This window comes from Vanessa atalanta, chromosome 18 (assembly GCF_905147765.1).
Source record: "Vanessa atalanta chromosome 18, ilVanAtal1.2, whole genome shotgun sequence".
Lineage (NCBI taxonomy): Eukaryota > Metazoa > Arthropoda > Insecta > Lepidoptera > Nymphalidae > Vanessa > Vanessa atalanta.
Window position 1 is genome coordinate 7,071,571 of NC_061888.1, and position 17,037 is coordinate 7,088,607.

The window sequence follows — 17,037 nt, forward strand, 5'->3', positions numbered from 1 at the left end:
ACTTATGAATATTAATTTTACAGGATTTAATTAAATTTACAGCTACCATATAGGAAGCCTATGTAATATATGACCGTGTTTCTTAAACAATAATTTATGCGCTCTTTTCTAGCGTTAACAAGCAACGCCAGTTTTATTGTAGATACACTTAAATTAAGTTACTCAAAATTCAAGCACTTGTCTGGTTTTGAACCCGAGACCTCTGATAATAACATTTGCTTAACTATATCATTACAGCATCATTGTTATTTTTTTCTTTGTTGTGTGATATTGAATGAGGATTATGAATTCGATTGTCAACAAACGGTCGGCGTCCATTCTATCAATGTAATCTTATTATGTTCATGAAAAACTTTAGACATAAAAACATTTCGATCAGCGTTTATATAACAATTTTAAATAAATCATTATCGAATAGGACAAAGTTCAAATTCGCCCAAGCTTATTTTATGACATTTATCCCAATTTTATTAAACTTAACGAACAACTCGAATGGCGTTAACATTCAGAACAAAGCCTCAAAATATTAAATGTTTTTGGTTATAAATAAATTCTTTGAAGTTATGGATGTTTTCATTTATTTTCATTGATGTATGGGCATATTTTATTGGCATTAAGAACTTTAATATTCGTGTTTTATGCAGAATATTTGTATATTTCGCACACTGTCGTCATTACACATCTAGTTTAGTTTAAATTTAGTTGCAAATGTATTATTAAAATTTATTTTAAACAGATCTCAGTTACTAAATATTACATATGTCTTGATAGAACTTTGGTTATTAGGCGCATTACTTTCAGCTATTTTATCTCTTTGTCAGACACAGTGCAAAACCGTCTGGGTAGGTACCACCCAGTTATCAGATGTTCTACCACCAAACAGTAGTACTTTGTGTTACGGTTTTAAGAGTGAGTAAGACAGTGTAACTACAGGCACAAGGGACATAACATCTAAGTTCCCAAGGTTGGTGACGCATTGACAATGTAAGCAATGGTTATTATTTCTTACAAGTCCCGTCTATGGGTGGTGGTGACCATTTACCATCAGGTGGCCCATTTGCTCGTATGCCTTTAAGCACTTTTTACGACTATTGGTTCAAAGCGAACTATGTTTATAAGCTTTTTTATCGAGGAGACTATATTATCTGAGGTTCCGAACTTGGCTCTTTCCAAAATTGTTTATTAATAATGCTACCTCGTCAATAGATACCAAAACAGAAAATATGTCAATCAGTGGAATGTGTCAGAAGGTTTGGTAACTAAAGTGATTCAATCCAACATTCAATCGGCAACTTTTAGCGTCGAATCAATTGTCAATATTTAAATTTAATACATTATTCACGCGTTACGTCTCGTTTAGACGTATTGTACGCAATTCAGTTTCTTGCACTTGATTAAGACGCATCAAACAATTTGACTTTAAAAATTGAATGTTTGGAAATACCATAATGGGTCATGACTTGTAAATAAACATATAACTTGGTACGGTTTTGTCTAAGTCCGTCCGAACAGGTTCTACCACATGTACGGTATGGTTTTGTTCCGGTTTGAAGGATGAGTGAGCCAGTGTAACTACAGCCACAAGTGACATCCCATCTTAGTTCCTATAGCCGATAGCAAATTGGCCATGTGCAATGATATATATTTCTTATCGGGCAATTAATAATCCGTAAAGTCAATAAATCCTTCTTGGGATAAGGTATCCGTTTCTGTAATAAAAATCCGCAGACATTTTTAACTTTGCCGTTTCATAAATTTAAATAATTTGTAAAAAATACATTGGTAAAGAAGGCATATTATTCGATACAAGATTATATAGATGAGAAAATAGTATGAAGTTAATGCTTGTTGACTCCCAGGCTGGATATATTACATACATATATAATTGTATTTAACTAACATGACTGTATTTTTAGATGTTGAAAAAGATTAACTACTGATTTTCTTGCCGGTGTTTCTCGATAGAATCTACATTCCAAACCGGCGGTAGTTTAAATTAATATAGTTTGTTAAATGACGATTCAAAAGTTCTTGTAAAAGCCTACTTGAATAAAGTATATTTTGATTTTGATGTGATTTGAATGTCAATGCGCCGTGGAGATCACTTCCTAACGGACTGTCAAAAAAAATGAAAATTCAGTGATGTTTTTTACAATAGTGTTGTAACTTACAATTGTATGAGAATCATGTCAAAATGACAATAAAATTGTATTAAATTATATAATATCTTGTTGTATATTATCGGAGGTGTAGTTAAACCTGTTATTACTTGAACGTTTTGTGTTGTAATGAGATATAATTAACGACATTGTTGTGACATAGCTGTAGGCCTTGGTTGACGTACGCGTTAGCAAAACAATAAACATACAATCAGAGTCAATTGTTATAAACTTGTCGAAAATGTATACCAATGTAGATTATATTGGATCTAACTTGTTCTAATATTTTTATATACATAGTTTATGATTTTATTATTTATTTTCAAATTAAATTAAATCAAAATATTATTAATTAGGCACATAAAAGCAATTGAATGGTTATGTTGAACTGTTGAATTAAATGTAAAGCTGACTCCGTTGTTACTAAACATTTTTCCACCATTTTAATTGCAGAGTTATGTCAATCAAATCCAATTATTTTATTTTACATATATTCCCTGGAAATCAATAATTACCAACATAACGCGTTTAATCATTGCTGTAATCTTGTGTTGAAAAACATACCTAAATATAAACATAATATATAAATATTACTAGCTATTGGACCCGGCTTCGCTCGGGTAGAATAAGGCTCGATATAAAACGTTCACATCATAATATATATCTCTATTGATCGGCATATTTTTTCCGACAACTTCACCAATCGTTATCACATTTCAGCCAAATATTATTACTATTTGACAAAAAATTCTGCCTCGCACAACCACTCTGTGGAACCAGCTTTCGCCGGCGGTTTTTCCGAACCGATACGACTTGGGAACCTTCAAGAAAAGAGCGTATTCATTCCTTAAAAGCCGGGAAAGCATCTGCAAGCCCCCCAGATGTTGCAGGTATCCATGGGTGATAATCACTTTCGATCAGATGAGCCTAAAAACTATTTTCGTAAATTTACACAATATTTAATTTTATTTTAAATGTAAAAACGTCTAAACCTTCATGAACCATTCCGTTCATTATTGGAAACCGTATAAAAATCGGTTTGGTTTATTATAATAAATAATACGTAAAGTCGCGTTGGGAGTACTTATTCTATAATACGTTGTTGTGATTTAAATTCATTAATAACGAATGAATATGAATTCTACAGTTGTATAATTCTACAATTAATGTACTACATCAATTAAATTGTAGAAATGTAAACCATTATTTTGTTGTCAATGCACTACTAACAATGGGATCGAAGATGTAGTGTCACTTGCACCTGTAATTGCAGAGGCTCACTCACCATTAAAACGAAACACCGTATTGATGTGTTGCAGTATTGTAGTACAAAAACTGATGTTAAAAAAAAATATGCACAAGAACCTCTTAAAAAATCTTTAATCGTTGGATGTTGGTTCGTAATTTAACTATTAAAAAAAAGTATGAATTTTTTTTTTGGATAATAATATATTCTGGCATAAGAATACGGAGTCGGAAAAAGGAGCTATTTTCGTAAACTAATCCCACAATCTGCTTTGTAGGAAATTGTGTTCGAGGGATAATGCTTGAACTGATCCAAAAATGCCTGAGACATCTCGTCGACATCGGTATTTGGTAATATAGGTGCAGTATTGTCAAATATACGAAGCAGCTCAGGTTAGTTACCATCGTATTGGCGATATAGCTAGCTAAGTGTATACTATACTATACTGTACTATACTATACTATACTAATATATGCGTAGAGAGTGAGAATTTATTTTATACAAAAAAAAGTTACTCTAAAAAAATAATTTTTATCCCCTTTTTTATTATGGTATTGGTTGGCGGACGACCATATGGGCTACCTGATGGTAAGGGGTCACCACCTCCCAAAGACAAAGGCGCTGTAAGAAATATTACCCATTCCTTACATCACCTATCCGCCACTAACCTTGGGAACTAAGATGTATGATGATGTCCCTTGTGCCTGTTTACACTGGCTCACTCACCCTTCTAACCGGAACACAACAATACAAAGTACTGTTATTTGGCGGTAGAATATCTGATGAGTGGGTGGTACCTACCCAGACGGGCTTGCACAAAGCCCTACCACCAAGTTTTCTTTATTGAAATTAGTTTTAATTCTCGTATAATGTTATATACATAAAATAAATGTATATATATTATATTTTTCTTATTGTAGTATTGAGTAATTATACTCAATACTTGACTTTTTATAATATACGACTGTTTTTTTTTTATACTACGATTGCGACATAATTATCTCGAAGTACACACATTTTTTGCAATAAAGCTCGACTTTGTTAATTAGGACTCAAATAACCGAGTCGAATCACCTTTCATTATTCAACCGCATAACATTTACGATTTTTTTATAACAACTCAAGCTATAATTGTACCGTTACTAAGTCAGTACCAGATCACCAAAATAGTTAAGAGATACGGAATGCGAATAAAAGTTTTTTTATACAGCCTAAATGTCCATACCGGTATATTGAGAATTTAAAATGTTCGGTCAAATTTAACCATTTCTTTTAACGAACTATAAACCTTATTGATTAGCGTGAGTAGGCGATACGCCACAAAAAATACCGTCAAATATGCACGAGAACTTGAGACCTTTTGTAAAAATCAAATACGTTTCAAGTTTCAGTCATTTGAAATATTCATAAAAAGCAAAAACTAAAACCTTTTCTTCTTTTACTAAAGAGTATAAAACAAAAACAAATTTCACTAGTGCCAACAGAAGTTCTAACAACTCGCTCGTCGCAACAATTGGACCAGTACGAAATAAGCAAAAACGAATGCAACTGGACCTGTTCCAAATAAGCAAGAAATCAGTTTAGTATGGAAAACGAGCCCGCTAACTTCGAAAGATGAGATGCACCGTATCATCATGTTGTTACCATACATTTTATATCTCAATTAGAACACGACGCGGCGAGATAAAAGCGTCAGACAGTTAGAGCCCTTACGTTACAATTTCTAATTAATTCATCGTTCGTTCTTAATGGTTCGTATTAAATAAACATTATTGCCTTACGCTGTTCGTCTTTCGACATCTTTATTTTGAGAATAGGAACGAGAACATCGACTTTCAATGAAGCCAATTGTATGTTAAAAGAGAAATTCAGTATCAATTCTATTTCGATTGTTTTATGTTAGCTTTAAGTTGAGTAGTCTTAATATACGTAATGGATTGCCTGCCCGTTACACGTTTTAAAATATAATTTAAACTTAGTTTATTTAAGTAATTTAAAAATATATGTAGTACATTAATATTTCTATAAATATACATTAACCAAGCATATAATATTTAGACATTTCAGCCTACATTTTTTTTGTTATATTTATTTAAATGCTTTTAAAGTCGAAGTCGTCCTCTTTTGTTATTTGATGAGTCGATATATGAATATTTAATCTTTAATTTATTACCTATGTGAAACAGAACCTAAATTAGATTTCAATATACCAATTTACAATAATCGAAATTCAAATTTTTATAATTTTTTTTTTTATATATTCATAATATCTATGTTTTGTAAAAGAAAAAAGAATTAAAAGATACAAAATTGTTATAAATGAAAAATAACTTACAAAATGAGAAACAAACTTCCACCCCGCTGCAAATTAATCACAAGTCAAACTCAAAACAGCACAGATTAAAAAACATTAACTGAAAAAAGCTAATTTGCATAGTTCACAAACATTTTGTAACGAATGATAACGATTCGAGTTCGTCCGGAAACTCGACGCGAAGGCGGGCGTTCTCGAACGGACTTTCAGACTGACTGGACAATATAGCGTGTAACTTATGTTTCTTGCGCTTCTTAACAACCGGACTTGTGGAACTACGAGTGTGTCCGGTTAGGACACGTCATAGAACATGTATGATTTGGATATTTATGAATCATAAAGTAGGATTTATTTCTAATCGCGCCTTATATGTTTGTGGTATGGATACAAATTTTATTTGATAATCATTTTTTTTTTCTTTGAAAGAAGATCCGGAATACTCATGGATTTTCCATTACATCCATTTTAATAATATTCGATTTTTTTTTTATACAAAATAATGCAAGGACGAGATTTTGCATAGACACAAATCAAAGATCACGCAATAATTTCATTCAAATCTAAATAATATGTGGAAATTGCTAAAGGAAAATATCGTGAGGAAATCAACATGTTTCGAAAGAAATACCGAGGCGTGTATGTGCCAACTTGAAATGGATCACCGTGGCGAATTAAGCTCCAAAGACTTCTCCTTAACAAAAAAAGCTCTTGGAAAGCTAAGGGACAATACAGGCTCTAACAAAGTAGTTTCTATGGATTATAAATTGTACATGGTGACTTTTTTATACGACCTTAACCAAACGTTACTTTTTTTTTATGGACTTTCGTTGTTATTTTGTAACTTTAAGGATTTCCTATTAAGGATTGCTTTTATTTTAATAAGACCTCACCTGGCAAAAATACGTGGCAGGGTTTTGTGTCTAACTGGGTATGTACCACCTCTCATCATGTAATCTACCACTACAGTAGTGCTCAGTATTGTTGTGTTTAAGGAGTGAGTGAGCCAGTGTACCTATAGGCACAAGGTACATGGCATATTAGTTACCAACGTTTCTTATAATGCCAATGAATACTGCAGTGGTCACTTACCATCAGGCCCATTTGCCAGTCGGCCTTCAATTTTAAATGAGTACCGTTAGTGTTGTTCTTTTAAATAGAATATAAAATTGAATGCCTATTCGTGAGGCGTTAAATATAATAAATTGATGTTAATTGCTCACAAGTGTTTATTTGTTTAGATCACGCCTTCAAACTTGTTTAATAATCTATTCTAATAATATTTTGCTAAACCTAATAGTTTAGTAACAAAATATTAAATTGAAAAATTCATCCGATTCAAACTTTGTATTTTAAAATATTAATTTGATTTATTGTAATTTTGAATAATGAAAATTAACATAATGAATATTTTATGGAATTTAGCGTAACGCAATTTATATTCAAATTATATTAAATAATAATAAAAGGTTTTATATTATAATAAAACTTTTTAATAAAGTTTAGTTACATTGATCGACTATATTAGCTGCAAGATTTTATTAACGTAATCAAATTAGCATTATGCTGTTTCCCGTTGTCACCTTTGTTAGGAGTGGCTGATTGATAAGTGACACGTCACGAATATTGAATAACAGTACTTATTTTAAAATAAGCCATGTCGTTTAATAAAAATGTAACTATTTGAATTTCGAATTTACTGAATTGATAAACGTATTAGTAAAAGTAAAATGATGCTTTTAAAACACTGCTCGGTTCAGGCTTCCCATAGCAAATTTGCTTGGAACTTATTCCAACGCGCTAGTCCAAGGCGGGTTGATGAGTACACATGTATTATAATTACACTCCAGATATGCAGGTTTCCTTCACACTGTTTATCTTGATCGGCAAGCTCAAGATTTATTTTTAGGGCATTTGTTGGCGGACGAGCATATGGGCCACCTGATGGTAAGTGGTCACCACCGCCCATAGACAAAGGCGCCGTAAGAAATATTAACCATTCCTTACTTTACTTATGCGCCACCAACCTTGAGAACTAAGATGTTATGTCCCATGTGCTTGTGATTACAGTGGCTTACTCACCCTTCTAACCGGAACATTACAATACAGAGTACTGTTATTCGTCGGTAGAATATCTGATGAGTGGGTGGTACCCACCCAAACGGGCTTGCACAAAGCCCTACCACCAAGATTTATTATAAACATAAAGTAAGCACGTGAAAATTCAGCGATGTTGGTCCGGGTTTGAACGCATAATCTTCGGTTGATATTAACGTTTCCTAACCACTACGCCATCTTGTCTATACCTACATGTTCTTACTCGTTTTATAAAAACTCTTTGTTGCTTGTGAATGGATTATTTCTTTATTGGCTTGTTTGATCCTGACGAAATGAGGCGACGTTATACAGAAAAACCTCGGTTCATTTAGAAATACCACAATTTTTCTTTGATTAAAATTGTTTTTATATTTATTTTAACTCATATAAAATAAAATATATGTATGCTAACGCTTTTAATATTTAGATGACGGAAAACATAATATATATACCTTATATATTCATATGAGTAAATATCTTGGCTGTATAACGTATGTATTTTCGTAAATAGAATTGCATATAAACGTTTGTAAGAAAAGTATATTATACGTTAATGCCGCTTTTCCACGTTTTCTTATGTAAATGTTGTTAATTAATGAAGTTTTAATCGTGGAGCTGCCTAATTTTCAGTTCAATAATTAGTTACCTGAACATTACGCGAAATGTACCAAGCGAATAATTTCTTCGTAGCCATGTTGCGAGTAGGTTAAATATTTTTCGCTGACTATTCATAATTCAATGCATTTAATAAACGACAAAGGTTGTATATTCGATGCGAATGTTTTTTTTCGTGCATTCATTTTTTTATTATTTTTTTAAAAGGATTAGAATTTTTATATTTCGTTTTAAGATATTCAGCCGTTATTTTGTTTCATGTTTATGCTAGTTTCAGATTTGAATATGTAATTTAAGAGTGTATTACTTATTTTAATTTAATAGTCCGTATTTTTGATTGTTTTGTTTTCGTGAATATGATGTTGTTTCATATAAATTATTATTAACTTAGATTTGTTGTTTTTTAGTCTGTGCTTTCGCGTAGGTGTCTCATGTTTGCGGTGAAACAATGAGTTTTGTATTTGACGCCCACACTTGTGAATTGATCAAGATATCGTGTGGGAAACGACCATAATTTATCAAGTATTGGACCACGAAGTCGAATGATCTATCGCGGATACGCTAAACGTTGATTTTAGCGCAAATTAGTCTACCGCCTACAGGTTATGATTGCCTAATAATTTTTCTCCTTGCAATATTTTTCGGTGAGTTTAGTACAGGCCCACCTAAGTGGTACCACCCACTTACTAAATAATCTGCCATTAATACTTTTTATTGTTTCGATATGTTTGTAAGTCAGTGTAATTATAGATGTGAGGAAACGGCTTCGACTCGTGGGTTTTTACACATTAATTTTATATAAAGAGATGGACATTTACGATAGAAAGTTTTAACTTAAAATGGCAAAATAGCTTTTGCCATATATTTTTTTAAACTGTCAAAAGTCAAGGTAATATAATTATGAAGTGGATATACGCCACTGACCTAATTCGATTGCGCGATGCCAGATGTCAGACCTAAGCGGTACATTTTGTACCGCGTAGGTCTGACACTCCCTGTGCCCTGTGTTTGCTAAAAAAGCCACAGGTATGTTTAGAACGTCTCGAAAGAGGGATCTATGCGCACTAATTAGGTAAAACATTCGTTCAAAAAGGTTATGAAAAATACATTGCAACGATAGGGTTTATAGACATTTAATGAAAATGACAAAAAAATTTACGTGAGAAATACTTACAATCTTCTTTCTTTGCTTACGTTAATATTAAGTAATATTAAAAATGTATAAATTTAATTTGATTATAAACAAGTATTATAGTTATAAATATAAATAAAACGAACAAATAAGTGTTAGGTATGTACATAATATGTAGGTATGTTTATAACATAAAAAGTAGTTATTTACAATAATTGTGCTAATTGGAATTTAAATATTTACATTAAGTTAATATTTTTAATTATTAAGGGGATAAATTGTTATAATTAAGCCGAAGGTTCCCTAGGGCTTATATTATTTAATATACTGATGTCGATTAAAAAATATCATGATAGATAGCCTAAGAGCAAAAAGCGAATAGCTTTGTAAACACGGGCCTCTTTGCTAACGGGACGGTTCTTTCACATTTCAGTTAGTTATATAGTTTTTTTTCAGGGTATTTCGATAACGCTTACCGAGAAAGAAGCTTTTTAACGCAAGTCAAGCAAGTCGACGTAATTATAAGGTTGGATAATAATGCCAGCAATTCTTAAAATAGATTTATATACAAGCAAATTAACAAAGTAAGGTTTAAACTTTGCTTTTCGGAACTTAATCATACTAGGAATAAAATGGTTAATGAGTAGCCCGGATTGGTAAATAAAGTAACGTTATTTAATAAATCAACTTTGCCTTATATTTATTTTTAAAATTAAGTTATAATGCTATTAAAAATATTTCACATTTTTGTCCATAAATCATGTTTATAATTATTTTGGAAAAATAATTAGATGACTTTATTATTAAATATTCGGCTAGTAAGAAAAATCTGTTCAAAAGTTATTTTGACAGGGTGAGATGTTTTTGTGAGTCGTATATAAAATAAGAAATTAAATCAAGGATTATCAGAAAATAAGTAGATATTTCATCGGCTTGATAGTTTATGTAATAAATATAATACATAACTTTTATTTACAATATTTTGGCATAAATATATTATTTTAAACATAACCTCTAGTTTGTTAGGTTATATTTTTATTTGATGAACAAAATAAAGTACTTTACTTATCTATATTAAAATATAGTATATAACTATATTATAATTTTCAATGAATCAATTTTTAAGGCTGTCTTTGTCATAGAATTTTAAACAAAGGAGTTTTCACTATTTTTTTGTATTGAAGATTTTTTTTAAATCGGTAAACACTGACCACTCAAATTAGTGTCTTATTTCTCGTTGTATTCCAGTTTGAGGGTGAGTGAACCATTGTAATTACATGCACGATGGATATAATATGCTAGTGACGGTATAACGAGTATTTATTTACACTTCTAATATCTAACGACGGTGGTGTCCACTTACCATCAGTAGCTCATTTGCATATTAAATGTTACTGTTTTTTTCGGCTAAGAATATCTCGGTGCTAACGATATTTCTACATTGCCACACCTCAAAGATTTTAAGCTGGAGTGAGAGCTTCCGTGAGCCATGTTGATTTGCGGCTCCATCGGACTGTGAGAATATGAGAAGGACTTTGTACTGATGTAGACAAAGCCGAGATTCATTTTTTCAATATTGGAGTTTAAAGATAAGGAAAGATAGAATAAATATCACTAATTAAAAAAAGAAGAAGAAGCAAAGAACTTTTAAGAGTTTCGTGTTAATTATAATATATAGTTGAACATATGTTGGAAAGGATTTAAACAAATAGAGATCGAATAACGTACACATTGTTGACCTCTCCCAGTAATATGTTGACAGTGGTTATTGACCATATTTAAAAAAAAAAGGCATGCAATAAATCGGTCAGTGACCCCGGCACGGTTTATTTAGAATTGACTTTTAACGCACGAACGTGTCGGATTTAATTCTATTTTTTAAATTGAGAATCAAAAATATTTTTTTACTTTTATATGTCGCATAGTACAAAAAACATGAAACAATTTTGATTAAATTAATGTAATAGTGGCGCTTAATCATTGACTTTTGGAGCAGGACCGGATTTAAAGGTCTTGAGGCCCTGAGGCCACAAAGGAATGAAGATCCTGGAACAACAGAGGCCCCGAATTATTATTTTATAAATCAATTTGAACATTATCATTACTGTCTTCTTTTATGTAGAGGCCCCAGTACAATTGCCCCGGTTACCTTCTCCAACTTCAGCTGATTTGGGACCTCTATGAAGCTGGAGATTGAAGAGGTATTAATATCAATTAAAAAAAAACACGTATATTTTGCCTGTGGTTGAGATCACTTAAAGGAAATTTAAAGATAGGAATTTATTGTTTTATTTGCCTCTGCCTTCTTACATGTATAATAAAACGAACAAGCAAACGAAGCTTACGTTACAAGATCTAATGAAACGATAAGATTTTTATAAAAAGCGAATACATCCCTTCACGCCATACAAGTAATTACAAAAAAATATTTTTCTTATATAGTAACCAGAACATAATATTGATGCTTGTAACATAATAGTCTAAATATTAAGCTGAAGAAACTGAGATACTTTAATACTTTTTATATTAATATTATATACTAAAGCCTTCTCCGTAACGTTCTGTATCTTCTTGTATAACTTTATTGTATATTGGTTTACTATTTTATTCAGTTACAAAAGCCGTCTCCTCCATTACTAGTAAACATACATTAAAATAATACATCAATCATAGTTTATATCATAATATTCAATCGTACTTTTTTTTCACTTTCCATCAGGTGAGATTCCTGGTCGTTTGCCACCGGTATCATAAAAAAAGTATATTATTATGATATACTAATGGTATTTATTATGTGAATTGTGTTTGTTTTCATGTTTAATCGAATCTACCTGGACAGTGCTATCCAAATAGTTTTCACTAGCGACCCGTCCCAGATTCACCCGGGTGCATTTTATTAATAAGGAAAATTATATGATCTTTGGAGTTGGATCATTAGTTTTGGATATTATATCCTACATACGAACAAACAAATTATAATATAAATATAGATAATAATATTTTCGATATTAGCTCAAGTTTTGTATGAAGAATTTTAAAAATATTTCCACGTTAAATCGCAAATCTGAATCTCTGAGCAAATAATGAGCCTCTAGGCAAAGAGATGAAAATTTTAACATTTTAAATGTTATATATTTTTGGGTTTGTGAGCAATGAAATAACTTAGGCACTCGCGCACTGCGGTTACACTCGAATTAAATTTTGTTACATACACATTTTGGGTACACAAACAGGCGAATCTCATTAGCTTAATACGTGTACAGCTCGTTGTGCGGCAACTTATCTTTATATTAAAACGTATCGCATCGATTAAGAATTCATTTTCACGAATGACAATTAAATTTCCGTGGCTTAGAGCATATACTCAATTTAAGCAATCAAGGAGTGACCTCAAATTATCTAGGTTTATTGGCTAGTCAGCCTTCATACTATCTTTTAAAAAATAGAAGTAGTTTTATTATAAAGGTGCGACCAACAATGTAGTAAGCTAAATAACCCAGCACAACTGCGCCTTATTTCACGAAACAATGTTATAATTTTTATAGACTGGAAAGTACACTGTTACTTGAATTTCAAAAGACATTAATGAAAAATGATATTATATTTATAATGTACAAGTTTAATTTAATTAAACATCATTTATGTCTACAAAATGAACTGGGGTTGACTCTATGTGGCACAATAAACATTGACTAATACATCTTCGAGTACACTTTAACAACAGATTCAATGACGTAAGATATATTTTTTATGACATAGGTCACTTACCTTAATGAGAATGTAAAAATAAAATTACATTATATGATATCAAATTATTCTGAGAAGACATAGAGTTATCGTTACATGGAAGAACCTACTGCCATTGGAACATACCTAGAGTAGAGACTGCGAATAGACCAACGGATCGTGGGTCACCCTTCACCGAAGTTGGTTCCACTGACCGGTCTGATACAGTAAGAGGAAAACCAGGAGCTTTTGCGAACTTAAGAAGTTAAAAAAAAAGTAAGGCTAAATGGTGATTATGATGAGTACTAAACATTATACAAACTAACTAAATCCTAAACCACTATACATAAATAGTAAATTAACTTATTATACTTGGTGGTAGGGCATTATGCAGGGTAGGTACCATCCACTCATTAGATATTCTACCGCCAAATAACAGTAAACTGTGTTGTTGTGTTCCGGCTAGAAGGGTGAGTGAGCCAGTGTAATCACAGACACCAGGGGCATAACATCTTAGTTCCCAAGGTTGGTGGCGCATAGGTGGTGTAAGGGATGGTTAATATTTCTTACAGCGTCTTTGTTTATGGGCGGTGGTGACCACTTACCATCAGGTAGCCCATACGCTCGTCCGCCAACCAATGCCATAAAAAAAACTAAAATTATTATTAAAACCGAAAGCCAACATATTCACAAAGTAACAAGGATCCGTATAAATAAAAATACTAAACCCTGTAAAAACTAAGACAAGAATAAGAACAATAGAAGAATTATAAAATTTACATATTATACTTGCATAGAAAATATTAATTATTATTATTATGTAAATTGTACCTGAATCAGCTTCAATCGTTACACAGACATAAAATAATACGCTTTACATAATAACACAGGCTTTTATTATTTAAGTAAATTCAAACGAACAAACAAACTATCACATTATGTTTACAAGATAAACATAAGTGAACGAGACATGATGGACACTTCCGTGTTAACGTAGTAGAACTATAACGGTGCCGTAGTCGAGGATGTATTTTTTTATTATATCGTTAGGTGGACGGTCAAATGGGCCTCCTGATGATCCTATACCTTATTAAATTTGCTCACGATATTTTACTTCACCGCTGAGAACGAGAATAATAATAACACATGAAAGCATTAGCATTAGCAGCCCGTAAATGTCCCACTGCTGGGATAAAGGCCTCCTCTCCCTTTGAGGAGAAGGTTTGGAGCATATTCCACCACGCTGCTCCAATGCGGGTTGGCGGAATACACATGTGGCAGAATTTCGTTGAAATTAGACACATGCAGGTTTCCCCACGATGTTTTCCTTCACCGCCGAGCACGAGATGAATTATAAACACGAATTAAGGATGATGATATATAGAGATGACTCAGAGGTGGCATCTTTACCAACAATTGCGGGTAAATTTTCATGTGTGTGTGTGTGAGAGCCGAGATGGCCCAGTGGTTAGAACGCGTGCATCTTAACCGATGATTTCGGGTTCAAACCCAGGCAGGCACCACTGAAATTTCATGTGCTTAATTTGTGTTTATAATTCGTCTCGAGCTTGGCGGTGAAGGAAAACACCGTGAGGAAACTTGCATGTGTCTAATTTCAAAGAAATTCTGCCACATGTGTATTCCACCAACCCGCATTAGAGCAGCGAGGTGGAATGTGCTCCAAACCTCCTCAAAGGGAGAGATAGCCTTAGCATTAGCATTGGGAAATTTTCAGGCTGTTACTATTATATATTTCAATTATCTGCAATTAAATTTTTATTTTCTTCATGACAATCAACGATTACTAACATTTTATTGTGTATATAATATGCTTTATGTTTTTAATAAACGTCTGTGTTAGATTTAAATAAATAAACGAATATCTGGCTTTTATATTTATCAATTTTTTTTTTATAATAGAGCCAAAAGAAATATTCGATCCTCCTGTAAACACTTCACATGGAAACCACTCATCTCTCAGACATTGAATAAGTTTTTGACATTCATTAATAATATTCTTGAACGAGTTTCGTCCGGCTGAGTTTCTTTCAGCGATTTCAGATAAGATGTAAACAAATAAATAATTCCGTGTAATACTTATTTATGAATAGGAATTTTGACTCCAATTCCTATGCTCACCTGACGACAAGGAGTTACTAATAATGAGTTCGCGAGATATTTAAAATGTTATATACTTTTGGGTTTGTGAGCCATGAAATAATAATATAAATTAGGCACACTCGCGCACTGCGGTTACACTCGAGTTGAATTACTTGGTGGTAGGGCTCTGTGCAAGCCCGCCTGGGTTGGTACCACCCACTCATCAGATATTCTATCGCCAAAAAGCAGTTCTCAGTATTGTTGTGTTTCGGTTTGAAGGATGAGTGAGCCGTGTAACTACTGGCACAAGGGACGTGCACATCTTAGTTCCCAAGATTGGTGGCGCATTGGTGATGTAAGGAATGGTTATTATTTCTTACAACTCCCGTGTATGGGTCGTGGTGACCACTTACCATCAGGTGGCTCATTTGCTCATCCGCCTACCGATATCATAAAAAAAAGATGTTGATTGTTGATCAAAATGTGGCCATAAGAAAGGCACCAATTTGTGAATTGATTTTTGTTACTTAAAATCGACGCCAGAGTATTAATTGAATCTTAGAGTTTGACCTAACCTTTGTGACTTACAGAACAACGAGGAGTTCTCTTTGAAAAGAACTGTGACAATCATTTTATAGACACGAGGAGGAAGGGTAAACTAATAACACCTAGTTTTCGACTTCGCAAAGTCTTTACATCCTTCCTCGGGTACGGTATTCGTTTCTTTATCCGACAATTATTTTTAACTTGGCCTTTTAAACAATTTAACTACCGTTAAAAGTTGAGGGATCCATGTAATACCAATTCGGTTGATTTATTCAGTCCCTACTTAAGGGACCTTCTGTCTTAAGTTATTACGTAATAAGCTTATCTAACAACATCTTATAGTGACCACATTAATATTAAAAATCTTTTATGTTTATAAGAAATAAAATTGTTTAGTGCGAACAATTTTATTGCGAGACTTGGTTTTTTTTTTACATGTTTTGTTTGTGATGGCAATATACGTGTTTATACAATGCTTGCTTGGTGACAGCGAAGTTATAGGGGGTCCAAAATGGCCTGAACCGCTTCGAGAAAAGGAAGGTACGTAACGAAGGCCGTGCCGTTTTTTTTGCTTGGCAGAGGCACTGCCATAGTTCCAGGTTATTATGTATATACTAATACACAATATAAGATATTAATGATAAAAAGAGTGGATATAGTATTTTTTATTTCCGAGCAGAAAGAGATATATTATACATATAAATTTAAATATACATTATTAATATACGCTGTAACTAAAACGGTGGAAAACAGTAACTACTGAGTTTCTTGCGCTTCTATATAACAGAATCTACTTCCGAAGTCAACCACCAGCTTTACATTTAATTTAACATGAATAAAGAAGATTTTTATCTATATACTTTATTTACTAAATTTTACAAGAAATGAGATACATAGAGAAAATAATACTGAAAATATTTGAGTACATAAAATAATATCGTTAATTTTAATATCAATTACTTTACATACACTTTAATTATATTGATAAGGTTATGACAGATCTGTCAAAAATATATACACAAGAAAGAACTGCCGATCACTCGTATGTTAAAAGTGTTTGCGTACAAAGTGATAACCTATAGGATTTTAATGGTTAATTTATATT

General features: G+C 32.4%; 1 protein-coding gene across 3 annotated transcripts in view; it reads right to left on the bottom strand.

The window, feature by feature from the left end:
* Positions 1-17,037, bottom strand: part of LOC125071002 (hemicentin-1-like) — a 181,828-nt gene that overhangs the window by 34,423 nt on the left and 130,368 nt on the right. For 2 of the 3 annotated variants that reach the window (XM_047681045.1, XM_047681047.1), the window contains exon 1: positions 5,741-5,931. The exons of the other annotated variant lie outside the window; for it this stretch is intronic. The gene's annotated coding sequence lies outside the window, so the exon portion shown is untranslated. Of the gene's footprint in view, positions 1-5,740; positions 5,932-17,037 lie in introns of those variants that run through there. 3 annotated transcript variants of the gene reach the window in all.